A 19,022-nucleotide genomic window follows, 5' to 3' on the forward strand; every position below is an offset into this window, starting at 1 on the left:
CTGCAATCCAGATATCAGAATACATATGTAGGTTAAGTTAAAACTGTATACAGGTTAAAGATGACTTCGGCAAGCATATTCCTAAACACTTCTTAAAAAACTCATGTAATAAGCAGTTTCCTGGCTCAGATCCTACAAATTCCACAAGCAGAGAAGAGCTTGTGGAGAAAGACTTGTCAGATGATACCGTTAGAGGAGGAAAATGTGCTTAAGGCAAACTCTGGTTTTATTATCATAAACTTTAGTAAAAGATAGGTGAGGCCTGCCAGAGTGTTTTGGGGCTGCCTGATCTAGCTCAGATTGTGGAGAGAGAGAGCTCACATTACCTTTCTAAAAATATATATATTTGCAAAACTAGACATCTTATGCAGCAGCGTTTGCGTCATGGGGACCAGGGCTTTTTTTTCAGGGGGAACGCGGGGGAACGGAGTTCCGGAACCTCTTGAAAATGGTCACGTGGCTGGTGGCCCCGCCCCCTGATCTCCAGACAGAGGGGAGTTGAGATTGCCCTCCGCGCCGCTCGGCGGTGCGGAGGGCAATCTCAACTCCCCTCTGTCTGGAGATCAGGGGGTGGGGCCACCAGCCACGTGACCATTTTCTCCAAGGGCAACCCACTGAGTTCCACCACCTCTTTTCCCAGAAAAAAAAGCCCTGATGGGGACTATCTGCTCCCCTTTGTTTGGAGAGTATTTGAACTGACTGACGGAAGCATGGACGAGTGCTTTAACAGTTTACAGTGTTGCTGAGCAAGCCACCTTTCCTAATGTTGGTCTTGTTCAAACAGATAGTTGCAAATGCCCAGAGGCACAGGATGTTCAATGAAGTGTTAGCCATCTCCTTTTAACGTATTTTTTCTATTTTGGTCAGATTCTCTTACCTACACTTGTATTTTTCCACCGTCCGAAAGGTCTGTGTTGCTATATGGACAGAGCACGGTATGTATATTGTACACACTTATTGGAAATGATTATACCAGGCAAAAGTACGTTTTGTTAGTGCGTGCCACCACGAAAATAGCTGCTGTGTGATCGGGGGCCAATTAAAAATGCTGGGAAGTTCCAAGCCAAGTTTTATCCTCTGATGGAGCTAGCTATTTCTGAATGGGTAGTGCCTCCTGGACTCTTCTGAAACAAGTTCTGCTCCAGTGAGGTGGAGGACTTGATTTTTACTTTTGGAAAGAATGACGTGGGCATCAAGGAGCCCAGTGGTGGATACTGTGATGCTCATGGGAACCACATTGGGGGTCTAGTTGCTTTCTCTCATCCTAACCTATCTTCCTGAATTATTGTGAAGATAAAAGGGGTGAGATGAGAGCCATGTACTCCATCCACTCCTCAGAGGAAGGACAGATCCTGTAGCATAGTGGTTAAGTGGTTGGCCTGCAATCGGCACTCTCCTGGTTCGAATCTCACTACTGCCCTGAGTGCCTCAGGGTGGCCTTGGGTAAGCCACTTCTCTCATCCCCCAAAACAAAGGAATGGCTGTTCCCGTATCTGTGCGGCACTGACAAGAGAGAAACCTTATGGGAACAGAGAAAACTTCAATTAAAGACTATTACAAAGTGTATTTAAAGTGCAAATGCTCAATTAATTCATGACATTCATAATATTCATAAATAAATGTTTCTATAGAGCTATAGAGCTATATAGAGCTTTAGCTCTATAGAGCTATAGAGCTTGTGATTAATTTGCACAGTTTGGACTCAGCTCTATAGAAACATTTATTTATGAATATTATGAATGTCATGAATTAATTGAGCATTTGCACTTTGAATACTTTGTAATAGTCTTTAATTGAAGTTTTCTCTGTTCCCATGAGGTTTCTCTCTTGTCAGTACTTCTCTCGTCCCCAGCTGTCTTGTATTGTATAATATTGTATTGTATAATAACATTGGCTCTCTTCATCACTGTGAGTGGGTCTGATTTCAGAAACATTGGCCTTTAAGATGAACGGTGGTGGTGGAAGTACGGACGGATTTTGCCGAGCAGAACCACTAGCATAAGATAGAGTACTAAGACGGGATGTGATCGATTATGTGTAGAGCAGAAACTAATAGGTCAAGGGAGGAAATGGAAATTGGAGATGCGTTTGCCAATGTCGAGCTGGAGCCTGGAATTCTGCCGAAATTACAACTGATCTTGACAATATAGATACCAGTCCCCCTGGGTGGAATGGCAGCTTCGGAGGGCAGAATCAGTGGTGTCACGTCCCCACTCAGTTCCCCCCTCACAAAATTCAGCCCTCCCAATGCACTAACACCAACAGTGCAATCCTAAGCAGAGTTACACCAGTCTAAGCCCATGGGCCCCTAATGCTGTTCTTTGGGCACAATGTGATTTTACCTGAGAAAACTAATACCTACAAGCTTCAGGGCCAATTTTTATTTATTCTTTTTAGTGAAATTTTAATTGAAAAGTTTTTTAAAAATGATACAAGTTTGAAAGTAAGGGAAAAACATAAAAAAGAGCAAATAAAAGAGGAAACAAACAAAAAGATATGTAGAAAAAGCTTTCGATTGTCTCTACAACAAATATTGGCATAGTTTCAGAATTCATGCTTGTACTCTTGTTATCAGAATAAAACTTCTCATTTTTCTATAGTCTTTTTTCCCCTTACGCTTCAAAACCACAAATCATCAGTTCATATTTTTTTCTGTTGTACGCAGAAAGTCAATAAGGGGTTTCCAGTTTGTTAGAAATGTAGTTTTCTGTCTAATCAAAGCTGTAAATTTAGTCATCTCGAGCGAGAGGGCCAATTTTTACATGTTGTTGGAATTCCATGATCAGATTCCCGCACTTGATGCTGTGGTTAGGTAATTTTCTGAATGTAGGAGTCTTCTGGGGGTCTCCCCTTTGGTGAAGGCCGCAAAAGCAAAGTTAAAGACTGCCTTTGCCCTGCCTCATCCTGAGCCCATGATGTGTGGCCCCAAACTTCTGTCCCAGAGTCCACCCCTGATGGTACTGCTGCCTCAGGTATGTAATATAGCCTACAAAGGCAATCACGAGGGAGGCTTGTGTGGATCCCATCTGTGGTACTGAGACAGGGAAGTATAAACTTTTCTTTCTCTCCTGCACTACTTCGTATAAAACTGGCTCCACCCCATTGTTTTTAACCCCAGAAGGGGAAAGATCAATACTCTGCCTGTCTTCTTCCTTACTGGGATTAAAAGTAATTTCTTCTCTCTCAACTGCCTCATTTCTTCGATGAAAACTGGATCCACCTGACCACTTTTAACCATGTAGGGGAAAAGACGTGTCCTCTACCTGTCTTTTTTCCTTACCAGGGCTAAAAGAAGGGGGGAGGGGAGCAGTTTTGATGAGCTAAATGACACAGAGGCTGTTTCCACACGTCCTTATAGGCACGCCCCCCTCACTGAACACCGGTGGCTTTTCTCTTTGACTCCAGACGTCTCCATTTTCAAAACAGTTGCAGGCTGCTTGACTTCCATTTTTTCAGTGTCTTTTCTGGGACCACACTTTCCCTGGTCTTTTCTTTTGCTATGGGCTGGTGGAGCGCTTCTACATTCTTGAGCATGTGAATGGTTAAAGCACGCTGAGGAATTGTCTTATAAAGCCCAGCTCCTCCCCCAAAGCTCTCAGCGTGCAATCGTGCACGTGCAGAGCAAAAAAAAAAAATGGAAAGGGAGGTGGGCGATGCTGTTGAAAGTGTCTGACCTCCCCTCCCAAACCACGTTTTCTAAGAACTGCGGAGGCTGTCCTGTGACCTCAAAGCACAAGGTAAACACTTTCAGGGAGTGTGTCTGGAGGCTGAGTTTTCAGAACGACTCAGCAAAACATACACACAAAACGGGCAAAGGGTGGGAAAGACCATCTGTGTGGAAACAGCCAAAGAGAAGATTTGATCTTTTCCCCTTCACATGTAGCTTTGTTTTCAGTTTTTAGGACAGCAGTTCTTTCTTTTTATGATTTTATGCAGCACTACATTCGTGGAGCTGGTAGGTTAATGGATCATTGTTACAAATATAAACAGCAACAAAAGAAGGTGGAATGAAGTATTATGTGGCTAACGTCCATGTCCAGAAAAAAAACTTTTATTAAATGATGCTTTTGCTCTTAAAACACAACAGAATCTTACACAAGTGATCTCAGCCAACACGTAGCTCCTTCTTTCTCTCTTTTTCTCATGACAGTTGCCTGGAACATTTAGAACCACAATGAACAATGAAGTACAGTCTGTTAGCAATAAGTCATTACCCACCATCAGCAACTTTCAAATGTCATGAGATGCTTTGTTATGCTTGTTCTTGTGGTAATGAAGTCTAAAAGGTTTTTTTTCTTTGACAGTTTCTCCTTCCTTTTCTTTCCTTCCCTCTCCCCACTAACAAAGTACATCTGCATTCCCCCTTAGTTTTGAGCAATAGCGAAACGGCTTCTAAATTGAAGCGCTCAAAACCTTAATTTCTGAAAAGCCTGAATGATGTCCGTCAAAGCTGGAGTCTTGAAAACATTCCTTTTAAGGTACTCGTTGAACGCTATCATCTGGAAAAAAAATGTCAGATTCGCACTCATTTAAATAATTTGACAGCTTCCAAGAAGACACCTGATGAGCATCACGTTCAACTGTCAAAAAGAAAGACGGAGAAGATGAGGCCTAGAAAAAAAATCAGGATTTGTATTCAGCTGTTAAATGTAATGCATTATAATTCCATTAATACCCCCAAACTTTAAAATCGAGAATAAATTTGCAGTGAAAATGCTTTTAAATTTGAAAACTCTCAGGATGGTTCCTCCCCCCCCCCCCCCCCCGCCACCACTTCCTTCTCTGCTGACACTAAGAATGATGGTTCCCAGATTTAAATCCCTAGAATTTAGTCTTCTCTTTGGCCAAAGTCGACAGAGATGGAAATTAATTTTGGAACTCCACTGAAGAGGGCCCAGTTTTAAACATTTTGACAGACACACTCAGAGCCAAGCTACAAGTGACACCCTACACAGGTTGGACGCTTGTCAGCTTACCTCAAGTTTTGATGGGAAATGTAGGCGTCCTGGTTTTACAGCTTGGCTCTCCATTACAGCTGCAAGACCAGGACGCCTACATTTCCCATCAAAACTTGAGGGAAGCTGACAAGTGTCCAACCTGTGTCAGGCGTCACTTGTAGCTTGGCTCTCACATTGCTGTACCCCAAATTTTCTCCATTGTATATTGTTGTGTGCCCCACATCCCACAAAGAAGTTTGAGGCCTGGCAATAATAGACACGGGGTGACCATATGATAACAGAAGTCATACTAAACTCTTGGAGACCTGAGAAAATACTGACTTTGTTCGAGCTGTAGTCATGGGCCAAAATAAACCTTCCACCTCAAAGAGACAATTAAGGGAACCCAGGGAAACATTGCACGGACATCTCCCTGGTGAGATCAGGGCAGCTATGGATCAAGATGGGTAGCCGTGTTAGCCTGTCTGTAGCAGTAGAAAAGGACAAGAGTCCTGTAGCACCTATAAGACTAACAAAATTTGTGGTAGGGTATGAGCTTTCGTGAGTTCACAACTGAGTTCACAAGTGAGCTGTGACTCACGAAAGCTCATACCCTACCAAAATAAAGGCCAGTTATGATTTGTGATATTTCCTCTTAGGCAGGTGCAATCTGTCCCCACTGCAATTATCCACTAATTCAGGGGTAGGCAGGGGTGTTCTGGACATTATAGCCCCTAGGGAATTTCCCAGCCGTCTGATGGACTGCCCCCCAATGTGTACTGGTCCAGCCCAGGGTGGAAGGGCCACATCTAGCCCAGGGGAGGCAGCACCAGGCCCAGGGAATGTGGCTCCCAGTTGGCATGAGCATTGTCCTGTCCAGGGAAGCTGACTCCCAGCCCAGGTGAACTATGCCTTGCCTGGCTCCTGGCAGGCACAAGCTCTGCCTAGCCTGGGGAAGGCTGCTTCTGGCCCTGGCAAGCCAGGGGCAGCCTGCAGATGGCTACATACAGTTTAGCACAGCTGCAGGAGGCACTTAGAGCCAAGCTACAAGTGACGAACGACACCAACCTGGCAAGTGAACAGACTCGCGTGTATTCCTCCCTGTTCACTTGCCATTCACTTGCGCTCCACTTGATCAAGTGGAGCGCAAGTGAACAGGGAGGAATACACGCGAGTCTGTTCACTTGCCAGACAAGTGTAATTTGTCACTTGTAGCTTGGCTCTTAGCCGAGCTGCGTGAGTGCGGGGCTGGCTGGCTCCTTCTCCCTTGTTCCTTCCCTCTTTCCTTTGTGGGGGCAGGGCTTGGAGTAGGGCCCTTTTCCAGGGCCAGTTTTCTTCCCAAGTCCAACCCTGGAGGTCGGCAACTCCTAGCAGACATGCTGACTGGTACACTAGGCCATTTTTCTTGGCACCCAGTGCCAGATTTCCTCTAAAACACCCAATGCATTGGAAGCACAGCTGGAGCCAGGGTTGCAGCCTGCAGGAGAGGGCAGTTGGTGTGAGTTATGCCCCCTCTTCACCTCCTAGACCTGCACAGCTGCCAGCTGAGTCTAAGGCAAACCGCTGAGATGCTTGCAGTGCCATCGGAGCTTAGTTTGCTTCAAGTACATCTGACAAATTACAATCCTCACACTCACACACCTCTTTGTTTGCTGGCGCACCAACATCTCCGGCAGAGGTTTCATTTTTCAAAAACTCTTGGGCCAAAACAGTTGCCTGCCTATGGTCTAACTGATACTTTGATGAATTGTTTGAGCAACTTCTTCGAAACGTTCAAACTAGAGTTACGAAACCTTTCCATTTGATGATCAATTTGCTGTCCGCATATCTGCAAAGTTCAGAGTTTAGTCATTTCCTCTGTAGCATGGAGCCTGGCTTACTAGTTTGAGTTACCTGCGACTCTCTGCTTTGCTGGCAGTTTGCTGGAGTTCATGACTTCGTTTCATCATTAGACAAGCCATTCTGCCAAAGCACTTTACAGAATAGTTGTAGTAAATCCCAAAATAAGTCATATGACAAATTAATTATCAATGAATAAGATTACTAAACCTTAATGGGAATGGACTCATCCTGTTAACAGGAAGATTACACTGTATTTTTGCAGGAAACTCATGTTTTAAAAGAATCTGACTAGAATAGTGACTAACCAAAGGTAGGAGAGGTAAACATGTACCTATACTAGCTGCAATGAAACTGAAAGTATTACTGTTGCTAAGAACATCACGTAGCAGAGCAACAAAAGAAGACATCAAGTAAAGTCAACTGTTTCCCACTATTAGTTACAGAGAAGACGCTCAGCCTCTCTCTCTCTCTCTCTCACTCGCTCACACACACACAGACACTTGCACACACATAATTCTCTACCCTACCATTCTCCATATGCACCATTATTCGCTCTATATTTTGACTGATATATGTGTCGTTGGTTGTTATTAACAGTTTGTTGCTTAGTCAATAGTGACAGCACAAATGCAACGTTAAAGAAAAGACATAAGTCTGATACCCTTCGTTCAGTGTAGAAACAGATCCACTTCATAAACTTCCTGTAATCCCTAACTCACTATTATGCTGGATGCTATAACCCCAGATGGGCTTGAATAGCAAGACAAGATTTAAAAAAAAATTATTTTAACATTCACTTTAGAGTGAAAAATCCTATCTCTTCCTCACTGGACAAATTCCTTGCTCCCTAATTTATACTTAGGGACCAAATTTGCCCGCAATGGCAAGGATGCGGCGTTCATTTCCTGAAGCCAATTTACACACGTGGAGCCTTCAGCTGTCTTTGGCATAATCTTGGTACTATTAAAGTTAACGTCTCATCATCTGTAAAGTGGAAGAGGAAGCCCAACGAGAGGCATTTATAATGCAAATGAATATTAGAGAAAAAAAATGCCCAGTGTAAGTTTTACTTTCTCATTACAGACTCCGCTGAGGATTGAAGGAATAGCTGTTTGAAGATTCAAGTGTGAAAATACCCTTATTATCTCCTGCCAGGTCACCAGAGTTCTTTTTGAAGCTGAAAGAAGTCAGTACTTGAGTAATTTTTTTCTTCAAGCAGTCCTCCAGTGCTGTGGTGAGGAAAAGGGCAGCCACAAGAGGACTGGATATGGGCAGGACCTTTGAATATGTACGCCTTCTCATCCAGACAGTGTGCTAATGTAACCCCCATGAGTTAACTGGTTTAGCTCAGTCGGGTGGAGTTAGTATCTGGACTCAGGCAGCTGAGAAAGAGGCTGGCTTCTGGGGAGCTTGATTGAATAAGGGAATCAGAATCATGGTGTATGTGAACAATAATAATTAAAAGTGGTGTATGAGTGTTATAATTTGTGGGTATTATGAACCTCAGAGGACTCCCCGTTGTAGTGATAAACATCTGCTAAAGGTCCCTGGCCCCAGGAAGGCCCGCCTGGCATCGACCAGGGCCAGGGCCTTCTCGGTCCTGGGCCCAGCCTGGTGGAACACTGTCTAATGAGACCAGAGCCCGGCAGGATTTGTTATCTTTCCGCCGGGCCTGCAAGACGGAGCTGTTCCGTCAGGCATACGGACGGTGCTAGGCAGAGCCCCCTGGCCAGTTGATTACAGCATAAGCCCTCCCTACTAGCAACACCCCCATCTAGTAAACAGTCCCTACTGCGATGCTGTGGAGAGGGCAAAGGTGGGTTGGGTTGGTTGGATTTTGTGCTACTATGGTATATATATGAATTTTAATTGTGTAATGTTGGATGTTTTATGGTTTTAATTGGTATTAACTGTTTCATGCATTTTATACTGTATATGGTTGTAATCCGTCCTGAGCCTGCAGGTGTGGGGAGGGTGGAATATAAATCAAATATAAATAAATAAATATTATTGGAATTATTTTATTCTTGCAGGGCTGTAATTCCCCAAAAAGAGGACAGAAGCCTGGGTTCCAGTTGCTTCAAATTGGAAGGATTGTGGCAAAGGACTCTAGCATTTGGGGGGATCTGACAAGTTGAACTTGTGTACCTTGAGTAGTTTCAAAGACATTGTTGGCTGAAAGTATCTGTTTTGGTTGCATTTATGAGTTTGGTTAAAGAAAAGAAAAAATAGTTCTAATTGTTAAACTGTTTGGGGGGAAAAAATCTTAACTTACATTTGTGTCAAATTTTGCTTCCTAAATTGGCCCCAGAGAACCCATACAATTGAGCTTATGCTAACACACTTGGACTGTGCTCTTTCTGACAAGATCTTAGCAAGGAAGAAAAAGAAACATACCGAGGCCAGAGAGAACTGAGAAATGGACCGCTGGAGAATAAAGTGGGGTGGAATTTCCAAAAACTGGTGCTCCACTTTGGAAGAAAAGATGGAGTCATACTTGAATATGAAAGCAGCCCATGCCATGTAACGCGATGTATGGCAGACTTCCTGTTTAATTGAGCTACATCCCTTCTGCCGTATCATAGGCAGTATGGTTTGGAAGAACCTCCGCACCACATCCTGGGGAGGAGCTGGCCACTGAGGGCCAAGTTAGAAGTGACGAGTTACACTTGAATGGCAAGTGAACAGACTCGCATGTATTCCTCCCTGTTCACTTGCACTCCACTTGCACTCCGCTGGAGTGCAAGTGGAGCGCAAATGAACAGGGAGGAATACATGTGAGTCTGTTCACTTGCCATTCAAGTGTAACTCATCACTTCTAGCTTGGCCCTCAGAACATCCAGTAGAGGGCTAGCTGGACCAACGGTCTAATTCAGGATAAGGGAACTTGTATACTGAATACACAGAACACACAACAAATGTAGTTGTTTACTGGTGTCAGACTGCCAGCTTAGATCTCAAATGACTTCACTGTATGAGTCCAAATATGCATGAGTTAAAGCTTTTAATAAACTAAGAGTTCAGTACAGAAAGACTTTCTTGATAGAAATAACTTTTCCCTCCCCCTACTAGGTATATTAAACTCTTCAAGTACCACCCACTCTACTCTAATCTCCCCCTTTTGCCATCTATGCAGAGAAAGAAAGTACAGTGAAAGAAAGTAGAATTGTTATGATTAAAAATCCTTGACCATGCTGATAACTGCATTCCTTCTTAGCATCTCACAGCTTCTCAAGCCACATCTCCAGCACTCCCAGAGTATGACGAAGATGCTAATAGCACTCCCAAAGAAGATCAGGCCTGCGGCACACCAGTGAACCCCAAACCGCCAGAGTATGGCAGGGGCCATGACCCTGACAACTGGGCACACAGTACACACAACACAGACAGCACTGTTGACACTGGGCAGCAAGCCTCTATCAACAGGCCTGTTTTCAACACATTTTAGGAAGCCCCCAAGTATTTATTTTATTTTACTTCATTTATACCCCACCTTTCTCTCCAATAGGGAGTCAAAGCAGCTTACACTATTCTTCTCTCCTCCATTTTTTCCTCACAACAAACCCTGTGAGGGAGATTAGGCTTAGAGTGTCACCCACTGAGCTTCCATGGCAGATTGTGAAATCGAACCTGGCTCTCTGAGATCCTGCTCCGTCCCTCTAGCCACTACGCTACTCTGCCTGGATAAACACCACCTGTCATTCTTTGTTCTGTAAGCAAATGCTATCTCACCAACCCTTACGGAATTGTGTTTTTTGTGCACTGTGCAAATACAGCATTTTTCTCTTAGCCATAAGGATCAGAGCTACCTTTTGATCAGCTTTGCACTTTCCCGTTTTGTTTATCAGCTGGAAAGGAATCCACAATGCCATCTCAGAGGTCATATCAGTTCCCGAAAGAGACTTCAGGTGATGCATTCACCTAGATGGTTGCCCAGGGGTGAGTGGGTGGGAATTACTGTGCTATCTGATTTATAAGACAGGATCCCCAGGAGGGGTGAAAAAGCCTTTTGCACAATCAAGTTCAGATAACTGGAAGGGTTGTTTACATGGAATTATACAGACAGGCCAAAGGACAAACTTATTTTTATTACTTATCAAGGGTGCAGCACTTCAACAATACAAAGTTTGGGTATTGGGAAGTTCTTCTGAACTCTTTGCCGTTTTCACACTGCTTACTGGACACGGAACATTGCGCCAAGCTCCCGGAACGATAGCGTCTTCCTGGAGTGATTTTGTGCAAGAACTGGAGTTAATGACGGGAAATAGTGCCAGGAAGACGCTGTCGTTCCAGGATCTTGGTGCGATGTTCCGTGGCCGGTAAGCAGTGTGAAAACGGCCCTTGACAGCTTAATAACAATTAAACTGAGAACGGAACTAGGTTTAGAGGGCTGTGTGGTATCTGAAGATCATCTAGTGTAACCCCTGGCCCTATGCAATTTTACTGTATGCTGTACAATGTAAAGGTGGGGATTTATTCTGTTTTATTCCACTTTTTCAGCTTCCCCCCCAAACCTTGCAGGAATTAACAAAAATTACAGATGGCATGAAATGCAACTCTGACCTGTCTCCATGCACAAATGAGGTACGCCTGACAACTTTCAACTTTCCCCATGATGGTTCCATTGATAGAATTTTGAAGCTACGGGGAAGGGGGTTCTCAGATAGATCTGGACTAGGTTTGCCAACCTCCGGATGGGGCCTGGACATATCCTGGAATCACAGGTGATCAACAGTCTACAAGGATCAGATCGTCTGAACCATGCTTTGAAGGGTTCACTCTATATGGCATCACATCCCCATTGAGTTCCCTTCACCCCCCCTCCAATTCCTCCCCAGCTCCTCTAAATCTTCAGGAGTTCCCTAACCCAGAGCTGGCAGCCCCGATGCAAATTGAAGGGTGCTTGGCTGCTTCCAGCTTTCCCTTTGATGGCTTCATTAAAGTCAGTTGGAAATTACATATTAACCTTCTACAGATTGATTGAAATATGCCATAACCCAGGGGTTTTTTTCAGCGGGAAGGCGGTGGAACAGAGTTCCGGAACCTCTTGAAAATGGTCACATGGCGGGTGGCCACGCCCCCTGATCTTCAGACAGAGGGGAGTTTAGATTGTGCTCTGTGCCACTCGATGCGGAGGGTGATCTAAACTCCCTTCTGTCTGGAGATCAGGGGGTAGGGCCACCAGCCATGTGACCATTTTCTCCAAGGACAACCCACTGAGTTCAACCACCTCTTTTCCCAGAAAAAAAGCCCTGTCCATAACCAGAGAGCAGAAACAAAGCAATTGCCCCATTGTGTGTGTGTATGCTGATTAGAAAATTTGTTAATACCATCAAGGAAGTCTCTCCATGTGAAAAGGAGTCCTTCCCCAATGCAGATGTTCACAATACCTTCACTTTCACAAGAATATATATTCATCGGGGAGAGAGAGCACACAGCCTTTTCCACTAACAAATTAATAGGGCAGCCAGTCAGCCTTTCAACTGGAAGGAAACCTTCCTGGCACCTCCATGACATCACCTCCTCCATTTCTACATTGCACAACTCTCATTTTTAGTTAGCGGGCAAAAGCGCAAACAGAAACGCTCTGAATGAATCTGGTGAATAGGAAGCACAAATGTGAAGTATGAAAACGTTCTTGAAATGGATCGCTTGATGCAAGTAAAACGACCACTAGCGTAAATGTTTTTATTTGCGTTTAAAATGGTGCTCCCTGCATTAGGAATACTGTAAAGTTATCATCTCAAAAAGGATATTATGGAAAAGATGCAGAAATGGGCAACCTGAAGAATCGTGGGACTGGAGTACCTTTCCAAAAGAAAAGAATTTGGGGCTATATGGTTTTAAAAAGAGAAAGATGGCCGAGAGGTGAAATAACAGGGCTGTATAAGACTACGAATGGCATGGAGTGGGCAGAGATTTTTTTTCTTACAGTACTAGGACTCAAAATCACCTCTTGAAATTAATTTGTAATAAATTTGGGGAAGAACAAAGGAAACACTTCTTCACACTGCACAAAGTTAATTGATGAAATTTGCTGCCACAAATGTTGTGATGTCTAGTGGCATGCTTGGTCTGTACAGGAAATTAACTAAGTTTATGGAGGCCAAACCTACCAATGGCTTTTTGAGACAATTGCCTAATAGAGCTTTCGTGTTCAGAGGAAATATGCCCTGAATACCAGGTGCTGGAGTAGATTCAATAGGGGGGAAAATCTCCATTGTTCCCTGCTTGTAGGCTTCCTGGGAACATCTGATGGAAACAGGTTGCAGGAACATTAGCCTGAGCCAGTTTGTCGTAGTGGTTAAGAGCAGCAGGACTCTAATCTGGAGAACGGTTTAATTCCTCTCTCCTCTGCTTGAAGCCAGCTGGGTAACCTTGGGTCAGTCACAGCTCTCTCAGAGCTCTCTCAGCCCAACCCATCTCACAGGGTGATTGTCATGAGGATAATAATAACACACTTTGTAAACCACTGTCAGTCCCCGGCAGGTAGATCCCCCAAGTTCTTCACAGCAACCACACAGGTGTATTGGTTGAAGTAACTTTATTAGAGATCCATCAAGTTCAAGGTGCTCAGACAACGGGATTGGCAGAAGTGACGTTTATGGGGTTGGTAGTGTTAGTTATAGGGGAGATTCCTGCCTTCAGGACAGTGACCATTAAAGTTCTGGCACGAAGGAGTCAGGGAGGGGTCAAAGGGGAGAAAATAGGTTTAGGCTAGACAGAGCAAAGAATGAAATCATCTTAGTTCCTAAGAAGGATACATCTCGAGCCAGCTGCAGCCGGCATTCAAGGACACTTGCTCGAAGCGGCAGGGAAAGAGAAAGTAAATACTTGCAAGATAACCCACATAACACAGAATACATACATGGCAGATATGCAAGATGGCATATAGGACAACCACTCTTAGTGTTGCATTAAATTGTCCTAAAGGGCAGAATATAAATTGAATGTTCTTATTATTAAACAGGGCTCTTCTTATTCACATTCTTATCCAACATCTTGTCTCCTGCTGAGGCCTGTTATGTTCCATGCCAGATGTGCTTCACAGATGTATCCAATTCTCTTATTTTCAGGAATAACAACTTCCATTTCACTATAGCAAATCACAGAAATCTTCCCGCAAAGAACAACTGTTCTTCTGAATGGAATCTGGGTAGAAAACATTTCTTTTGCAAACTGAAGAGTTCTTATGTCTTTTGGCAAGTAAATTGTTTTGTAGGAAGGGGTTGGGGGGGGGGAGAGGATTGAAATGCATTAGACTTTCCCCTCCCCTAAAGAAAGTCGTATGTCTTTAGGGCACCATTATTTGCTAGTAGAAAACTGATTTCACTTGGTGCTTGTTGCAGTGTAGGAGAGAGGGATCTGGGGCTCTTTTTGGAAGGCACTTGGACAAGGTTGCCAACTCCAGTTGGGAAAATTCTTGGAGATTTGGAGGCAGTACTTGGGGAGGGCAGAGTGTGAGGAGGGGAGGGATCTTAACAAGGATGTGATGCCATATTGTCTGGCCTCCAAGGCAGCTCTTTCCTCCAGGGGAACTGATCCCTGTAGTCTGGAGAGCAGGTGTAATTCCTAGAGAACTCCAAGCTGAACCAGGATCTTGTTAATCCTGTGTCTAGAAGCTGTGGTGGATGCACTGCAGAGGCTGATTCAGCACCTTGCATCTGCAGAGCTACCGTGGGGATAACAGTGCCCAGTGGAGGCCCCTTCGAGCATTGGTTGTTGCTATCCACTTGTGCGCTTTCACAGTGCTGAAGTATCAATCTACACTGCTCCTTCCTGACTAGGGATGTCAACCACCAGGTGGGCCCTGGAGAGCTTCCAGAATTACAGCTGATCTCCAGACTACCAAGATTAGTTCCCTCTGGAGCAAATGGCTGCTTCAGAAAGTGGACTCTGAGAGCTGAAACACATGAGATGAATTACATGTGAAGAGCACGTGTTTGGTCCTGCAAGCTTCCCTGGGAGGCGTAGTCTTATCTCCCCCTCCAAAGTCCTTGAGGAAAACCGAGCCAAGTGGATTTTCTTACAGCCACTCGGCTGGGGAGATTCTCTCTTTCAAAAATCCACTCAGCTGGGTTTTCCTTCAGGAGCTCAAAGGTAGGGCAGGGGGGCGGAGAATGTAACAGGACTCTGCTGGGAAGAGAAGACTGGGAAGGACTCGGTTTCTCTCTCGCTGGCAAAACGCTTCCACTTCTTTCCTGCCTCTTGTTATGTTCTCCCCCCTGCCCCCCGCTCATATTGAACTCCTGGAGGATTTTTGAAAGAAAGAAAGAAAGAAAGAAAGAAAGAAAGAAAGAAAGAAAGAAAGAAAGAAAGAAAGAAAGAAAGAAAGAAAGAAAGAAAGAAAGAAGAGTGAGAGATGAAGTCCCTCCAGTTGGGATTCTCCATGCTGAGAATCACATTGAGTGGCTGGTTGTTTTTTTTTAAAGACTACATTTCCCAGGGATCCTTACAGGAACTGACATGTGCCCATGCATCTCGTGTGGTTCCACCCTAAGGCATTATAACCTGCTGAGGCTCCTCCTCTCCACAAACCCCGCCCTCCCCAGGTTCCACCTCCAAATCTCCAGGAATTTCTCAACTCAGTTGCTAACCCTACTCCTGACATCCTCCAGTAAGGAATGTTCTCTCCCTTCCTATTTAGCAGCACCCAAGTCCTCCAAGAAAGAAGGAGGAACAAAATTCTACAGGCCCAGGCAGCTCTGAGGCTCCCAGAAGATGGGCAAGAGGCCAATGGGGGATACAGCAGCATCTGTCCTCTTATCAAGCATCTTTTCTGACTGAGAGGAAGACCAATTTTTTTGAGGGGGGGCAAGGCAATCATTAACTTGAGCCCCAGGATGGCTTTTGGCAGCCCTAGTGGCACCTTGCGGTTGAAATTGCTAGCCCACCAGCAAATTGTTGAATGTATTGTGGTATATTTATTGTATGCATGTATTTATGTAATGGAACAGTCTGCCCCTCCCCTAATATCTGTGCTAGTTAGTTTGGTCCTGTTGGGTGGAGCTAGAGTTACCAGTTCCCCTTACCCACCTGGCACTCACCTTTCATGTAGTGTTCGTATGTGCAATCTCCTCAGCCTTGTGATTACATCCGTTCCAGGAAGTGATGTCATCGCACACGGCATTGTGCTGCCCCTGGGAATGCTCCCATGCTCCATAGTGGGTTGATTTTGGCCTGTTTGGGGTTGAATCAGGCCTGTTTGGGGCCTAAATTGGCCCACTATGAAGAGCAGGAGCTCTTCAGAGGCCTCCCGGCTACACTCATGCGCTCTGCAGCAGGCCAAATTGGGAAGCACGTTCCCCAGCATCCCCCCCCCAATTGGCCAGGAAAGCGGTGGGGGGCGGGGCGGAGGGTGGGAGCAGGGGATCCCCCACACCCAGTGGGGGACTGGTAACTCTAGGTGGAGCTCTTGTTTCATTTTTCAGTTTCATGTTAGCTGAAGTTGTTGATTGTTGGAGTTGCTTCCTTGCAAATAAACGTCTATTGTTTTGAGGCAGCTTGTTTCTGCTGAATGGATCTACAAACAGGTGCCTGAATGAGCGCTCTAATCTGTGAACCCACAGCTAAAGGGAGACACTACATATGCTTGGCCTGTTCCTAGTGAAGGTCTTCCAAAACGTTACGACCTCCCATAGTGTGAACACAGGTTTTCTTTTGCATTCTGTTGTGTTTACTGTATGTAGAAGTCTAAAGTGTGGGCAACCCAGCTGTCTACATTCCATTGCCTTTGTTTTGACCCACTTTTGAGAACTACAAACAATCTCTTCCAGCAAGCTACAATTTCTTCTATCCTTCCTGCCGCTAAGGAGCTTGTGTTTTATCAAGCATGTTTGGCCCTGGTGTCATCAAGGACATGCCTAATTGCTTCAGTGTTTTTCATCCTTAACTTTTGAAAATATAATAAAAGACTTTAGAAGGAAGACAAAAACAGACTCCTGAGATATGCAGTCACTGATCTTCAAAAATAATAGAAAACACACACAACCCCACAAGAGATTCGCCTCTGCTTGGAAGTATGCAGGCCCCTTTTAAAGACAGGCAGTCATGGAACATTCAAACAGGGATAAGGGCACATCTTACTTGTTTCAGGCCTTTCTAGCATGCCTTTCTATGGAGAGCGAGAGACCATGTCAAGGCAACTAACAACAGGATCCTCTATAGGAAAGCCATAAAAGCAATAGAATCAATAAAAACAAAAGCACAGGCGAACTGAAGCAGACAACCAATGGAGCTCTGCAGTCAAAAATCATCCTCTACTGGGGGCTTGGAAGGGGGACCTCAGAAGAATCATTGAACTTGAGGAGGCAAGGTAAAACAAGAGCGCCGTGCGGAAGCCACTGTAGACAATAACAGCCATAAAAACAAACAACCTGAAATTTAGCAATTGAAACAAAGCAACAGTGTTAAAATAATCACCACTAGCCATAATTTAACATCTGGGACAGCTTTAAAAACATTGCAAAGTGTGTGTGGTGGGGAAGCTGAGCAGAGATGGGCACAGACTGGAAAATGGACTAAAATTTTGCGCAACCCGGGCTGGTTCGGCATTCGTGAACCGGTGGGTCATGGGAGGCCCGTTTTCCACGGACTTTTCATCGGTCTGTAGGTCCATGGTCTGTTAAAGCCTCCCAGTGTCGCTTGCCAGCAGCACTGGGAATGCTTTAACATTTAAATCCCCCCTAGCTCCAGCTGACTGGCGGCCTGCATCCCAGCGTCGTGGTCTAGCTGGAGTTTAAAGGGCCCTTTCTGGGCTTCAGCTGGCTCTTTAGACTTCAGCTGGCCCGAGGAGGGGGGATCCCCTCAGGAAGGGAAAGAACGGCAGGAAAAGGGCCCTTTAAACACCAGCTGGACCGCGGAGGGGGAATCCCCCTCTCCATGGGCCAGCTGGAGCCTGGAAAGGGCCATTTCCCTGTTGCGCAAGCCACTGGCAAGCTGACTGGAGCAAGGGGGGGGTTAGAGTGCTCCTAGCGCTGCCAGTCAGCTGGAGCGGGGGGGGGGGTTTAAAGCGCTCCGGCTCAGCCTGGACTGATGAACCGGTCAGTTTGTGAACTGGGCTGAACCGTGAAAACTTCATGGGTCCATGAAACACTACAGACCACGGACCCACAGGCAATGGGTTTTGCCTAGTCTGTGCCTACCTCTAAAGCTGAGTCACTGCAATCAATCTCAAAGTCCTCCAGTCCAAAAATCCAGTGATTGAAAAGAGCCATCAACAAAACATTTTTTTAAAACCCTAAGTAATAGACTGGTGGGGGTGGAACATACCTGAACAGTGATCTTCCAAAACCACAGCATTGCTTCCTGCTATATAACTGGGAGTGACATTGCAGCATCAGGAGATCTCAGTTTTGCACCCCCATTCCCCCCCCGCCACCTCAATGAATACCAGTGGAGAACTGGGGGGGGGGGTGGTCCTTTGCTGACAACAGAGAAATAGTAAGCGAATATTTTTTTTCTGGATGCTGAAAGATAATGGGGGGAGGAGTTAAAGAGTGAAGGAGCTAGAACAAAAAAGAACTTAGGGCTGCCAATGGCAGGTTGGGAAATTCCTGGAGATTTGGGGGTGGAGCCCGGGGAGGACATGGTTTGGGAAGTGGAGGCATCTCAGCAGGGTATAATGCAATATAATTCACCCTCTGTGGCTGCCATTTCCTCCAGGGGAACTGGGAAGTGATCTTTGTCATCTGGAGATCAATGATCATTCTGGGAGGTTTCCAGCTCTCACCTGGAAATTGGCAGCCCTATGTACCCCTAGTAGCCATCAGAAGGCAAGGGCATAAGGCTTCTGCAGAAGCTCTTAATACATGGGCCCCCACACCTACTCTGTGAGCAAAAGAGCAGGCTTGAAACAGTGCGGAAGATCTAGAGTCGGGATCTAGCATGAGAAGTGAACTTCAGCTTCTTGGGTTGTTTCGATATTTTTAAAGACTAAATATTTATTTATTTAAACATGTATATCCTGCCTTTCCCAAAGGCTCAAGGCAGCTTTCGATACATAATTAAAATGTTGAACACGAAACCCCTAAATCCCTCAAACCTTAAAAAAAAAACTTTCATAAAATGCCTGCAACTTCCGCTCCATTATAGTCTCTGGTGAATAATGCAGCCTTAGAGCACCTCCTAAAAGTTTTCAAGGAGGGTGCTTAGGGCTGCCATTCCCCCACCCGGGGCAGGGGATCCCCTGCTTCCACCCTTCCCTCTCCCATGCCCACTTACTTGGCCAGCAGGGGGGGCATG

This window comes from Eublepharis macularius, chromosome 5 (assembly GCF_028583425.1).
Source record: "Eublepharis macularius isolate TG4126 chromosome 5, MPM_Emac_v1.0, whole genome shotgun sequence".
Classification (NCBI taxonomy): domain Eukaryota; kingdom Metazoa; phylum Chordata; class Lepidosauria; order Squamata; family Eublepharidae; genus Eublepharis; species Eublepharis macularius.